We start from the raw sequence: 12,919 nt of genomic DNA on the forward strand, positions 1-12,919 counted from the left end.
CATTACCATGCCATATCATATCATACCACACCATACCACACCACACCGCACCACACCACACCACACCACACCACACCACACCACACCACACACCATATCATTCCATACCATATCATTCCATACCATACCATTCCATACCATACCACACCGTAGCATTCCATACCATACCATACCATACCATACCACACCGTACCGTACCATACCATACCATACCTTACCACACCACACCATACCATTCCATACCATACCATACCATACCATACCACACCGTACCATACCATACCATATCATACCATACCATACCACACCATACTATTCCATACCATACCATACCACACCATACCACACCGTACCATACCATACCATACCATACCATACCATACCATACCATACCATACCAGCAGTTGTAGCACGCGCGAGTTGCCGCCGCTTTGAATTTGCAATTACTCGAATTGAATTTAAACTCTGGTAGAAAATATCTCGAAACACATGCGTGTTAGCAATATAACAAACGGAATAATCTAGGAATGCGGCTGCCTCCAAGTTGCAAATATAAACATGCACGTTATCTTCAGCTGCTAAAGGTTATTAACTGATTTTAGTTAAATAGATTGACGATGACGATTACCATTCCGTTTGTGTCTGCCTGGTCAGATAACCTGGTTTCGAAAACAGCTTTTGTGTACTGCTCGTCGTTTGTTTATCAAAAAAATTAGTAGAGCTAAGCTTACCGGCTTAGCGCATTATTGAGCGAAAGCTGGTTAAAAATAAAAATTGGGAATTGGTTTTCCGGAAAGAAAATGACGCCGTACTCTCTCACGTACCTCGGTGGACTCCCGAACCGCGCATTAAGGGAAGGAATAAAGGAGGGAGTGAAAGAAGAAAGAGAGAAAGAGGTGTCGTAGTGGAGGTCTCCGGAATAATTTCTACCACCTGGGGATCTTAGCGGCGCTTCCGGCAGATAAGGTCGGACTGGCGCATACATGCAACGAGGAAGGTTACGCTTGCACAAGCATACGCTTATTGTAGACATTTCATGCACGCGACGAGCCAACCATACACACAAATAGCTACTTCACTTCGCTTTTCCATTTCGCGCACGTTTAGCTACGCGTCTCTTTTCGATCATGCATAGCTACTTGACCTCTGGGCATCCCCGCTTTATTAGCCAGCACCACCGCTAGCGGTGCGATCTCGCACGTTCAGCTCGTATATCAACATGATTTCGGCATTCCAGTCGGAATGGAGAATATCCACTTCCGCCGGCATCGCAAATCTAAGAGCATCCCACGCCGTACACTTATCGGAAATATCCATCGTGGAGTACTATTCTTCGCACCTCGTCAACGTGGCACCGAACTCCACAGCTGCGTCTTTTGAGGAAAAGAAATGGCGCAGTAACTCTCGCATATCTCGGTGGACACCTTAACCACAGCCACAGCTGGGTTGCGAGGAGGACAGGGATAGCTATTGGTTCGATTCAATGAATTGCTTTTTATTAATCTATGAAGACTAGTAGTAGTACAAGATCTTTATTCGGCCATAATTTACAGGCCGAGCATGTCGACCGCCTGGGCGTATGAACGCTATAGAGGCTGGTTAACTGAACGTGAACCAGAATTTTAAAAAGGGGATTTTTCAGCTACATACATGACTTTTGCGGTACGGTAATACTACTGTTTGAGGAGATCAGAAAACAGGCGAATCATGTTAACAAGTAAACTATTTACCTAATTTTTAATACTTAACTCTTTAATAGTTAAACTAAGGCACTTAGTTGCAATTGGATGTTGATAGGCTGTTTGCTAGCTATGTTACTTTTCACAACTTCAAAAACACTATTACCCTTCCCTATCGGAGAAAACAGAAACTTTTTGTTGCCGCAACAGATTTCCGCAACATAATGATGTTGCCGCAACAAAATTTTCTGTAGTATTGTACAGCCTCCTGTCGTACCGACACAGTCAGTTCTGTCGCGACAACACGCAACTACGCATTACTAGACAAAAATATGGCATAACGACAGAACGACGAAATATTTGTTCTTTGTATTTTGGGACTGACTTTGTGGTATTTTTCGAATTGGCGCTGTGTTTGAACAAATTTCCGTCGCCCTGCCCTTTTTCGACAAACGCGCTTCGTTGGCACGCGCAAAACAGTGCCCACCACTACGCGTCGCTCCATGGCGCACGTGCCACGTGACCTTCCCTCTCCCGCCCACGCTGCGGTACTCGCTGTTCCAGCCAACACGGGACAAAGAAAGTCACAGGTGCGGAGCGGAGTGACGTGTAGGGACGGACTTCGCTCTGCTGCTTCGCACGCGCCGAAGACGCACACTTTTAGAAAACGGCGCGTGACGACGAAAATTAGTTGAGCCGCGCGGCGCCAAGGTAATGGTGTTTTCGAAATATGGCTTTTACTAAAGGCCGGCTACAAACCTCCTATTATAGCTAAACGCCTGACTGTAATAGCGAGAAAGTTAACTATTAGAAATTAGTTAACCAGTTTACTAGCTGGCATAATGCACCCGTTGTCTGATGTCCGCCAGCACTGGTATTAAAACACCGGAGAAGCCATCGCTACACCTCAAAAAGCCTGTTTTAAAAAAATCTGGTCGACCGCTTCTGAAACAGCCTGTATATGTAGGAACCTGTTATATGCTACTCATTTCTCTATAACCCGACGGTTGGTGTTAATGTTGTCTTTTGTCTAGGACCCATGCCGAAAACCAGCTCGTCCTCTCGGTTGATTGATATCGAAGGTTGTTCCGATTAAATTACCAATTACCTTAATACTTTTTTTAGACAGCAGGCCAATTAGTCTGAAATTTTCCAACTGTTTACCATGTCCATCTTTATGAATTAGAATAATGTTTCTATGCTTCCTGTATTCTTGACGTCATGAGGCATTTTTTACGCAGGGCGACAAGTTGTTCTAGCTGAATGTCCCTTTCATCCTCCCATAGCCAAGCAGGGAGTTCATAACCTCCGCGCGCATTTCCCCAATTCATTCTATTTAAATATTTTCCTACTGCCTCCTTCTTTTTCTGCGGAATACCCATTTCCTTGGTCCCACTGACACCTCCAGAAGCCTCATGACTACTTCAGCTACAGCAAAAATTCGCACCGAATTCCTCGGCTTGACCGATCTTGTCCCTTACGACCACGCAGTAAGCAGGCACCTTAGTGGATGCCGCGTCTAGCCTTTCTGCGCGTTGTAGTAAATGTCGTATTTGCTGCGTAAGGCACTCTCACCAAATCTAGGGCGCTGTTTGTACGTCGAGAGCAATACCATAGCAAGCTGCCTCTTTGAACGAATAAGAGGACTCAATCATCCGACGGCCTTCAGGACGCGCATGAATGTTATGGCTGGTACTCTGCCACCGTGGGATGCAGACGGGTGTGACGGGAAGTCGTAGATGAGGCCGATTGGGTCGCCGAACTCAACGTGTTTGCGTCATGTGTGGAGAGGTGTCGTTGCAACTGCTCTCGACGTTCCCGGCCCTTCATGTCACCGCTCACTCTTCAGTCGGCCGGTGGTCCTTTTGCTTGACCGTTCACGACGCGGGACGACGTAGCGTCTTTTTCCTGTCTAGTTGTGTGGCTGAAGCTATCGATGCCTTCGCCTTTGCTCGCATTTTTCCTTTCTTTTGATACCAGTCATTACGACAGAAGACGATTCCCAGCCTTTGATCGTAGGGGAGTACAGAGAAAGAAAGCAGCCAGCGGAGCGTCACGCGATTTTTGAGAAGGTAAGCTCAGTTTTTGCGCAAGAGTTCCCATTTCCGCTGGTGAAAACGGTACTAGCAAACACTGGAAGTAAGCGTCCATGCTTTCGCTCAGTGGCCCTCTGCCTCTTTTGCGAACACCGTGACTTGACGAGGTGAGCAAAACGCCCATCTTCGTTTCCCCACATGTGTCTGCCGCGTTACCTCTCACGATAAGAAGAGCCTTCGTACTTGCCGCATCTTCTTCTCCAAGTTTTCTGTCACGCCGGTCACACATGTGGTAACGACGTTGGCCAGAAGAGGTCTATAGTTACGAAAAGAACCGCGTAGAAATATGGGTTCCATTCGCGTGTGTCAGCAAGGAGGGGCGGCGGTGCATTGCTTGTGCTCCGCCTGAGCGGCTGTCTATTTTTTGCAGGTTAGTGGCAGTTATTGTTTTCTACGCCTCTATTTATTCTGTGACTGTTACTGGCACCGATGTATGCCTGCACGTTTTATCCGTTAAGCGTGAAAGTGCCATTGCTATCCATTTGTGATGTCCGACAAGGAAATTGTTGATTTATTGGGAACCATTCACTGGAGGCCATCTTTGCATGACTTGCGCTGAATGCAATGGCACACCGTTAATCTCTTGCATTGTACCTGTGTTTCGTTCGATGCGACACAATGATGAACGCAGCGAGCAAGAAAGCTTATCAATGGACCATGAACGTATGGAATCGAAGCACGGCTTTGGCTGCCGTCTGTAGGGCGTTCCGCAAGTGTTACTAGCTGGCGTTCCACAGAGTCTATAAAATGTCCTGAATAGTTATTACAAGCACGTAAGTCGCTGCGCAACGGGTACCGAGTTGATAGCCTGTTCTTCAGGTGCAGCGCAAAACGGAAGCGAAAAACCATTTATGTATCATAAAAAGAATATGACAAAGCGCAATCGAGAGCTGCTGCGGACAGCGAAAGATTATGCCTCAGTAAACATTCGTTATGTCTGGCGCACGAATGGCAAGGTTCTCTTGAGGAAGGACGTTAGGCATGCAGTAATCCTTGTAAAGTCGTAAATGATGCTTCATAAACTCGAAGTATAAGCTAGATAATTACATGTAATTCAACATGGCTGTTGCACCTTTCATTTTTTCTCTGAGTAATAAAATATGTACATCGCAGCGTTCTTTTTAGATTTTAACTGATCCTCTGCGGAAAACAAAATAGAACATTTAGAAATGTCTTTCAACACTGCTCAGTTTTATGTTTTCATATATCATATTGACCTAAACCTGGTGTGTATTTTATTCAGAAATGTGTACGCCACAAAACTACTCCCATTTTTTTTGTTACTCTAAAGACTAAGCGAGGCGGCGGTGTTTCTCTACTCGCGCACAAGTCTTTCCATCGTTATATTGAAACAGACTGCACTATCGTGACTGATGGCTATGAAGCTGTAATAGTAGACTGCAGTGATCACTTGTTCGTTTGTATACAGAGACCATCTAATGGGAGTTTTGACCAATTCTAAACCTTTTTTGAGAGAGTTTTGTGATTTGCAACATACAAAAAGCCTAAAGCTTCTTGATTCCGGAGGTTTTAATGTTAATTTGCTTGAATATACCCCAGAACAGGCATTATTTACCGGTGTGACAAGGTTGTACGACGGTGAAATTATTTATAGTACTGCGATAACAGTCACTGACACGTGATCAACTTTGCTGGGATTTCGTAACTAATAACTCATCTTCATTAATAAGCGCAGATACGATAGCTGCAGATATAAGTGATCACTTGCCATTTTGTATGATTGCGAATACAATGACTCCTTCAAAAAAAAAGAGAGAAAGAGAGAGAAATAAAACAGTAATACGATCTAAACTCGAGTATGCAACACCTGTATGGGACCCTGCTCATGACAACGTAATTAATGATCTTCAGATGGTGCGAAATAACTGTGTACGTTTCATCCTTACTAACTACAACCGCACAGCGAGTATAACAGCTATGAAGCCTAATCTCTGCCTCCCAACACTGACATCGCGCAGAAAAGTGTTTCGTATCACTTGTTCCACAAGCTGTGTCATCACCCCGCTCAATGTGATCACCTCATCCCCCAGCCAATTTATGTATACCGCCGCATTGATTTTGATCACAAAGTCGGAATTGGGTCATGTAGCAGGAAATTCTTCTCGCAGTCATTCCTGCCGCGAACCTCACGTGACTGGAACCATCTTCCCGCAGAGGTTGCTGGCACTGTAAATTATGAGCAGTTCCGCGTAGCACTAGTTAACGTTGTATATTCAGACGCTTTTTAACGATCTTGTAACCAACTGTATTTTCTCTCTGTTTTGTGTATATTTACCACTTCGCTCTGTAATGCCACTGGCCCTGAGGAGTAATGTAATAAATAAATAAAAAAATAAATAAACTTTTCAGGACATTTCAGAGATAAATCCAGAGCGTTAAAAAAAAACCTTGCAGAACCTTACAAGGGAACATAAATATTCAATAGCAGACGCTTAGGGGACCTAAGATACTTTTCTAAGTGCAGCAAAGACTGCTTTTGCCAAGAGCTTGCCTCTGAAAACTATGAAAGCGCTTGATAACGAAAGGTATCCTACAGAAAATCAATCACAAATAGTGTCTTTTTGAAAAATTTCTTGCAAAAAAAGATCAGAATGTGTTTACTGAATCTAAACGTCATCGAAATAAGGTTGTCAACATACTCCGAAAGGCTAAATCAGCCCTACTACTCTAAGTTATTTTGCATGAAACCAAGCGATATCGTTCAACCCAAAAGAAATCAGATGCTGCCCTGTGCCGTACTCTGGCTCTAACGAAATTGAGCCAATCTCTCATGACGGTATACTAATTTTCGTTAGAGCCAGAGTACGGCACTTGAGCCAATCTCTCATGACGGTATACGCGTCTCTCATAGCCTGAGTTGCTTTGGGACGTTAAACCCCAATAAACCAAACCAAACCATCATGACGGTATAATTTTTGTCGGAAAGCAATTCGGAAACCCCTTTTATCACTTCTTGACAAACCAGTTTTCAATTTCAAATACTTCGCTGCAAGAAACAGGTCTTGCACTAACGGATACTTTACAAAAACCAATTTTCAATTTCAAATACTTCGCTGCAAGAAATAAGCCTTGCACTTACGGATATTTTACCAAACAAAAATACAATGTTTTTGAGCCCAAGGAATGAAGACGAGATCGCTTCCACGATAATGAATTAAATATTAGCGTGTGCAACGCTGACAATTTGCAAACAAAATCTGTTAAGTACGTCGTAGTAAATATACAAACCCCATTAGCGTGCATATTTAGCGTGGTCTAGTCTACCGGTGTTTTTCTGCAGTCAATGCAAACTGCAAAAGGTAGTTCTAATCTTCAAAGGTGGGGACAGAAATTTAATGAAAAATACAGGCCTATCTCGATCCTGTCTATTTTTTCTAAGGCAAGGGAAAAGCTGATGTTCTCGAGATTATCCAGCTACCTCACAAAGTATTCAGTGCTGCGCGATGTTCAGCGCGGTTTTTCCAAGTATTGCTAGGCGGAAACAGTGCTATTGATTCAGAAGGAAATAATATTGAGAAGCTTTTTAGAAAGTAATTCAGAACTTGGAATATATATAGATTTTCGATCCCTTGCGGCATGAAAACGACCATGTTAAAATAAGATCATTCGGCATACGGGACGTCGCTTATGAGTTACTAGCCAACTATCCAAGTCAAAGTATGCAGCTGGCATGAATTGGCAAATTTGTTTCAGACTTTAAAGGCAGAAAAACAGGAGTTCCTCAGCGAAGCATGCTAGGGCAAATCTTATTCTGCTTGCATATCAACGATTTGCACTACTTGTTTCCGGACCCACATGTTTCTTTGGTATGTTATGTCGACGACAAAAGATTATTAATCACCGGCAAAAGAACCTAAAACAGAAAAATTCCCTGACGAGTCTTCTTTCCACCGCAATGACAAAACAAAATTCATTGTTTGTTCACACAGAAAAAAACTAAGGCAATTATATTCCGGCCAAAAAAAAATGCAAACGCGCCTCCTTGCCAAGTGTTGCACTCGGTGAGAGTCCGATTGAAGTAGTAGAGGGCATGTAGTTTCTCGGCGTTCATTTTTCCAGCAACCTAAATTGGGATCAACATTTTAATGGGACTTCAAGGAGGTTTGCAGAGTTACTGGCATAATAAACAAATGTGTGCGTGCGTTACCTGAGAACATTAAGCTACTGGTGTAAAACTCCTATACTCCTTCCACAACTCACATATGCCCATTTAGTATAGGGAACAACCAACTCAAATTGCTGTTATTACAAAAGAAGGTTATGCGAATAATCGCTAACGTAATGTAAAATTTCCACAAAGAACATTTTAAAATATTTGGAGTTATTAATGCTGGTCATTACTAAATTGTCGACTTACTCTATCGTACAGCGCAGCTGTGAAAAAACAATAATCGTTTCTACCGCAACATTTCCACATTGAAGAAAAGCATTCTCAGATGCAGCACACGTCATCCAGATGTGTGTTACATACCAACCCCATGAACCTAGCCTCCCAGTTCTCCTCAGCAATTACGTTCATGAGTTTGTTGATATCACCATGGTGCCTAAAGGTGTTTTAAAAATGAGTTCTCGGGATGCCAATATTATAACCATGTGAATAAAGTGAGCCAACATCTTGAACTCAGTATGCTGCTTTTCTCTTTGTTGGTGTGAACCTCTCAGTTCTATTCTCTTTCTTGTAAAATGCATTTCTGCTTTTGTTCTGTCATCCTGTGAACGACACTTCTGGAATTTTGTTTCTGTTGCTGTCAAGAGTTGTGGCAGTCGCCTTGTCGAGTTGGTGGTAGCTTTTTGCGGCTGCTCCATCCCTGTACCTTGTACAAAGGATAATAAAATCTGATTTGATTTTATTATTTCCGTGGTAATAAGGAGGGAAGCCACGACGCATCGGTTTTGCGAAGCAGGATGCAGGCATTTGAAACGCTCGTGAGGCTGAAAAGGGGTGAAGCATCCCGGCCGATGAGCACGTGTAAAAGAGGGCGAGCGAAGATGGACCCCTTCTTCGACCGTAAACTGCATGACTGGTTCGATATGGTTTGCATGGGAAGTGAATTTCTATTTGTTTATTCCGGCACAGTCAACGCCGTTGCCGTCAATACAGCTACGGGAGGAAGAGAAACATTCTTGCTCCACTGGTGACATGTAGCACAGTCTAGATTGTGACATGATCTCAGGCGGTTAAAAGGTCGGAGGTATACAAGCATCAATGCACCTTGGCTATTTACAACCTTAGATCAGATAGCCGGTAACGTGGAGTCACGATTTAAAAGAAAACAGAACCCCATTTCTTTTAACAGGAAATATACCTACCTACAGTAAAGGACGAAGAAGGCACGTCCACAATTTCCTCTGGTAAGCCGTTCCGCTCATGTATCGTCTTTGAAGAAAAAAAAAAACAATGCTTTATTGCATTTATCCCCTGGACAAATTCCAACACATTTAAAGAATGGTCGCCACGCACAGGCGCCTTCAGCAAAAAAAAAAAAAAAAAGTACACGGACCCCCGTAAGCGAGTGTAAAGTTTTGTTTCACGACAGCTCAACACTGCAGTCGAAAAACCAGGAGCTCTAGAAATGCGGCCTACCATGCTGGCTATATCGACGCGGTAAACTGTTACCGCTATGCCCGATTTCAAACAATAATTTTTTGTAATCCGCTTCCCTGGTCGATTTACCTTTCCTGCTTATAATACATGAGGAGGCTTCTTTCTAAAGCCCTATTTATTAGTGCCTGCTCCAGACTTGAACATGTTGCAGCGCATCAATCGACGCAGATATTTCGCAAGATCTTCTCGATAAATTGGCAAGCACTTTTAGAAAGCAGGCTGCGCGTGCTCAAGTTCTTTCATTATTGAATTCGTTCACGGGCATCGGGCGCTGCAAGTATACATAGGACAACGTTTGACAGATATAGTACGTTGCGTTTCCACTGAACTTCGTGTGCATCTCATGCTCTGTGTTTCGGTTTTGTACGGAAAACCTCAAATTTCCTCGCGCGGCAGGAAACTTTTGACTTTCGGGAAAAACTGTCAATGCGAAAGTAATAGATCGCCGCGAAAAATAGCCAGCTTCCAGCAAGGTACAGCTTATGCACCTTTTTTTTTTAACAGCCTTAAAGAAAATGCGCGAAGTACTAAAGCTACTATTTGACAGGTGGTGCCACTTGAGCACCGCGAGTAGTATCGCCGCTAAAACAACTTTAACTACTTCCAAGTCATAAAAGAACACAAACGGCGTTTCTGTTTCGTTAAAAGCTAGAGCGACACCATTTTATAAATGTACATTGCCGATATTTTGAACTACGCTGCCGATTAAGAAAAAAATGGAGTCGACACTTAAGCTCCACTTTAGGGCTATGACGGGGTAGCTTAAAGGGTTAATGCCCATATATCCAGAAGGGGTCATTCTCTACTTGAGATTCATAGATCCCTGGGAGTCCTTATATCATTCCTGGCACAATGGTGCCCTGGTTATGCGGTGGCCATTGCCTCGTGATGGCATGGTGCTGCCACCGGTGGGGCTTGTGCGACCAAGGTTGCTATTCCCGAACAACCTCTTTCCGTCAGTCATTGATTTAACTGCCACCTGCCACGGTGGGCAGTTTGCTCATGATCAGGCGGACAGGTGTACATGAAGCCGCAAGGTTACTAGAAATGGGCGGCCAACCTGCCTCCTAGGTTTTTTTGGTGGGGATTTTTCATGGATTTTTCGCTAGCGGTCAAGGATGACACGACGGCGACGCTGGATTTTCTGTGACACGAGCTTCTTAACGCTACCACGTTAAAATTAAAAAACTGGGCTCACCTTGGATGTTGGCGGCGTTCAATTTCTCAATATAATGTTGCCCCTAAAATCAGAAATTCAAAAGTTGCTTTATTCTATTTGGCTAATTGATTGGCAATTGATTACCAACCGCACGAGGTAAAAGGTTCAACAAACATAATCTCGAAACATCTGCATTAACCGGCGTGTACGGACGGCTATAGTATAAACGCGGATCTGTGCCTCGGCAAGCAGAATTTTTAAAGCGCGAAGACCTAGTCTGACTTCGAAAGGTGCTACAGCGATTCACCATATGAACAAGCGTCACTCAAAAACGTCGCACTGTCGGAATGAATTCTCGCCCGTTCTCCGGCAACGCACAAATCACGCACTGCTGCTTCGCAGCCGTGCACACGCATGTACAGTCATTAAATTTATGAGCGTGAACACGGAAGCGCGTGGCAGGTAGCCTCGAACCCTACTAGTGGCGATACGCGGCGGCTGCTTCCCGAAATGCGGTAGAAAGGGTTACACCGCCTTGCCTGCTTTCGACAAGCGGAAGATCACGCTTCCCTTTCCACTTTGTTTTTGAAAGCGGCCGCCGCGTATCGCCACAAGTAGGGTTCGAGGCTATCAGGTACGCGCTCCCGTGTTCACGCTCATAAATTTTATGACTGTACTTCACAGCGGTAACAGCACGCGGACAACAGAGACGCGGGGCACGAGGCATGGCAAGACATGATGACAGGCGTCCTTACACTCCGGGAACTGCACAAGGCCAAAGCGAAGCATCAAGCATAACGAGAGCCGACGAACGGCAGACCGGGTTCGGTTTCATTCCGGTAAGCCAGCTTGAACGAAGAGACAGGTACAGACGAAGAGAGCTAAACAGGACCAGAGGTGTGCAGATGCCCTCATTTTAATTTTTCCACGCTCACCCTCGCATTCATTTGGAAAAAGTTTCCGGCCCGCACTCGCCCTAAGTTCGGAAAACTTGCTGGCCTTTCGTCGCCCTCACATGGTCGATCCTCCCTCAACCTCACTAACAGTTGTTTTAAAACACGAGTTCTTTTTTTCTAGTAAGCAACTTCTGGCGATAATACCGAGTAATAAACATATAAGGCAAGCCTTCAAGGCACTATTGGACGAGAGGCTGGATGCTTATAATGGTGTGTGTGTTTGTGTGTGTGTGTGTGTTTTGAGCTAATACAGCTAATACTTGAGACAAAACAGTGTCAGTTACAGTTGAGCCTGGGCCCCAAAATGTCACTCTGTCTTTACTTCTGATCCGCACATCATGCATACATGTACCCTGCACTTATAATATTTGATTCTTATCTATATGCACTGCTAAAATGAGTCAGCGCGTTGTTGTGTCCGTGTCCAAAAACTGATACACTCCAAGAATATTCAGAAATCAATGCAGTAGCATTTACCACTCTAATTACAATAAGAGCTAAGCGCACAATAGACTCACAACAAGGAAAGTTTCTAGGTCGATCAATTACCATTCACCGATCACATTGCGATAGCAGTGGGTCTTATAGCATAATTTCACTGTTTCTAATCTCCTGCCATTTCGTGCGGCTTGCTGCATGCTCGTCACAGGCAGGATGTGAAGGTTTTTGCCAAATGATTGTTCATTTGAGGGAGGTGTACGGACCGACCGACTTTAAACCCAACGACACGGTCACTCGGCTTGGAGGAGACTCCGGCCTCTTTGAGCGCGGAAGGCAGATATCTCGCTTGGTGTTGGGTTCTGGCCTAATTCTGCAGCGTTTCACTTCTAGGTGGCGCGTTAGACTCTTGAATAGTTGTAGGCTAACGGGAATCCCGCTTTGTGTGGACTCCGGCCTACTTGAGAGTTTGAGTTCGTAGCTTTTACTGAGAGTACCTGCCTACCACTTTGTAATATAACTCTAAATAAACAGGTACAGTGGAAGAAAGTGTTGTCCTCCACGCCCGTCGCAACGTCTCGGCGGTCAGCAAACAAGCGGGAACAACATCAGTGAAGAAAGCAACACCGCTGTATCATCTATCCTCACTACTCGTTATGGTGAATTTTTTCGAACAAGAGCTACTTCTAATAACGCCGATACGAGCTTCGTAGTCGCATCACACAAAGTTCCCAAGAGACCGAATGGCGAGAAGTATTGCATAACCAGCGGCGAGCATGATCACAACGCGAGACGCTTCATCCGCGCCGCGATATGTCGAACTTGAGACAGCCATCCAGTCATCGGTGCGCGCGTCGGTTCGAGCAGAAATGGCCAAATTTGGTTGGTTTATGGTTTATGGGGTTTAACGTCCCAACGCGACTCAGGCTATGAGGGACGCCGTAGTGAAGGGCTCCGGAAATTTC

At 44.5% G+C, this 12,919-nt stretch overlaps 1 protein-coding gene across 2 annotated transcripts in view; it reads left to right on the forward strand.

Annotated features, from left to right (window-relative positions):
* Window positions 1-12,919, forward strand: part of LOC149357026 (organic cation transporter protein-like) — a 76,268-nt gene that overhangs the window by 10,334 nt on the left and 53,015 nt on the right. Inside the window, exon 1 of one of the 2 annotated variants that reach the window (XM_089584410.1) lies at window positions 11,380-11,399. The exons of the other annotated variant lie outside the window; for it this stretch is intronic. The gene's annotated coding sequence lies outside the window, so the exon portion shown is untranslated. Of the gene's footprint in view, window positions 1-11,379; window positions 11,400-12,919 lie in introns of those variants that run through there. 2 annotated transcript variants of the gene reach the window in all.

The sequence above is a fragment of the Amblyomma mixtum genome, chromosome 3, assembly GCF_055824585.1.
Source record: "Amblyomma mixtum isolate Tamu chromosome 3, ASM5582458v1, whole genome shotgun sequence".
Lineage (NCBI taxonomy): Eukaryota > Metazoa > Arthropoda > Arachnida > Ixodida > Ixodidae > Amblyomma > Amblyomma mixtum.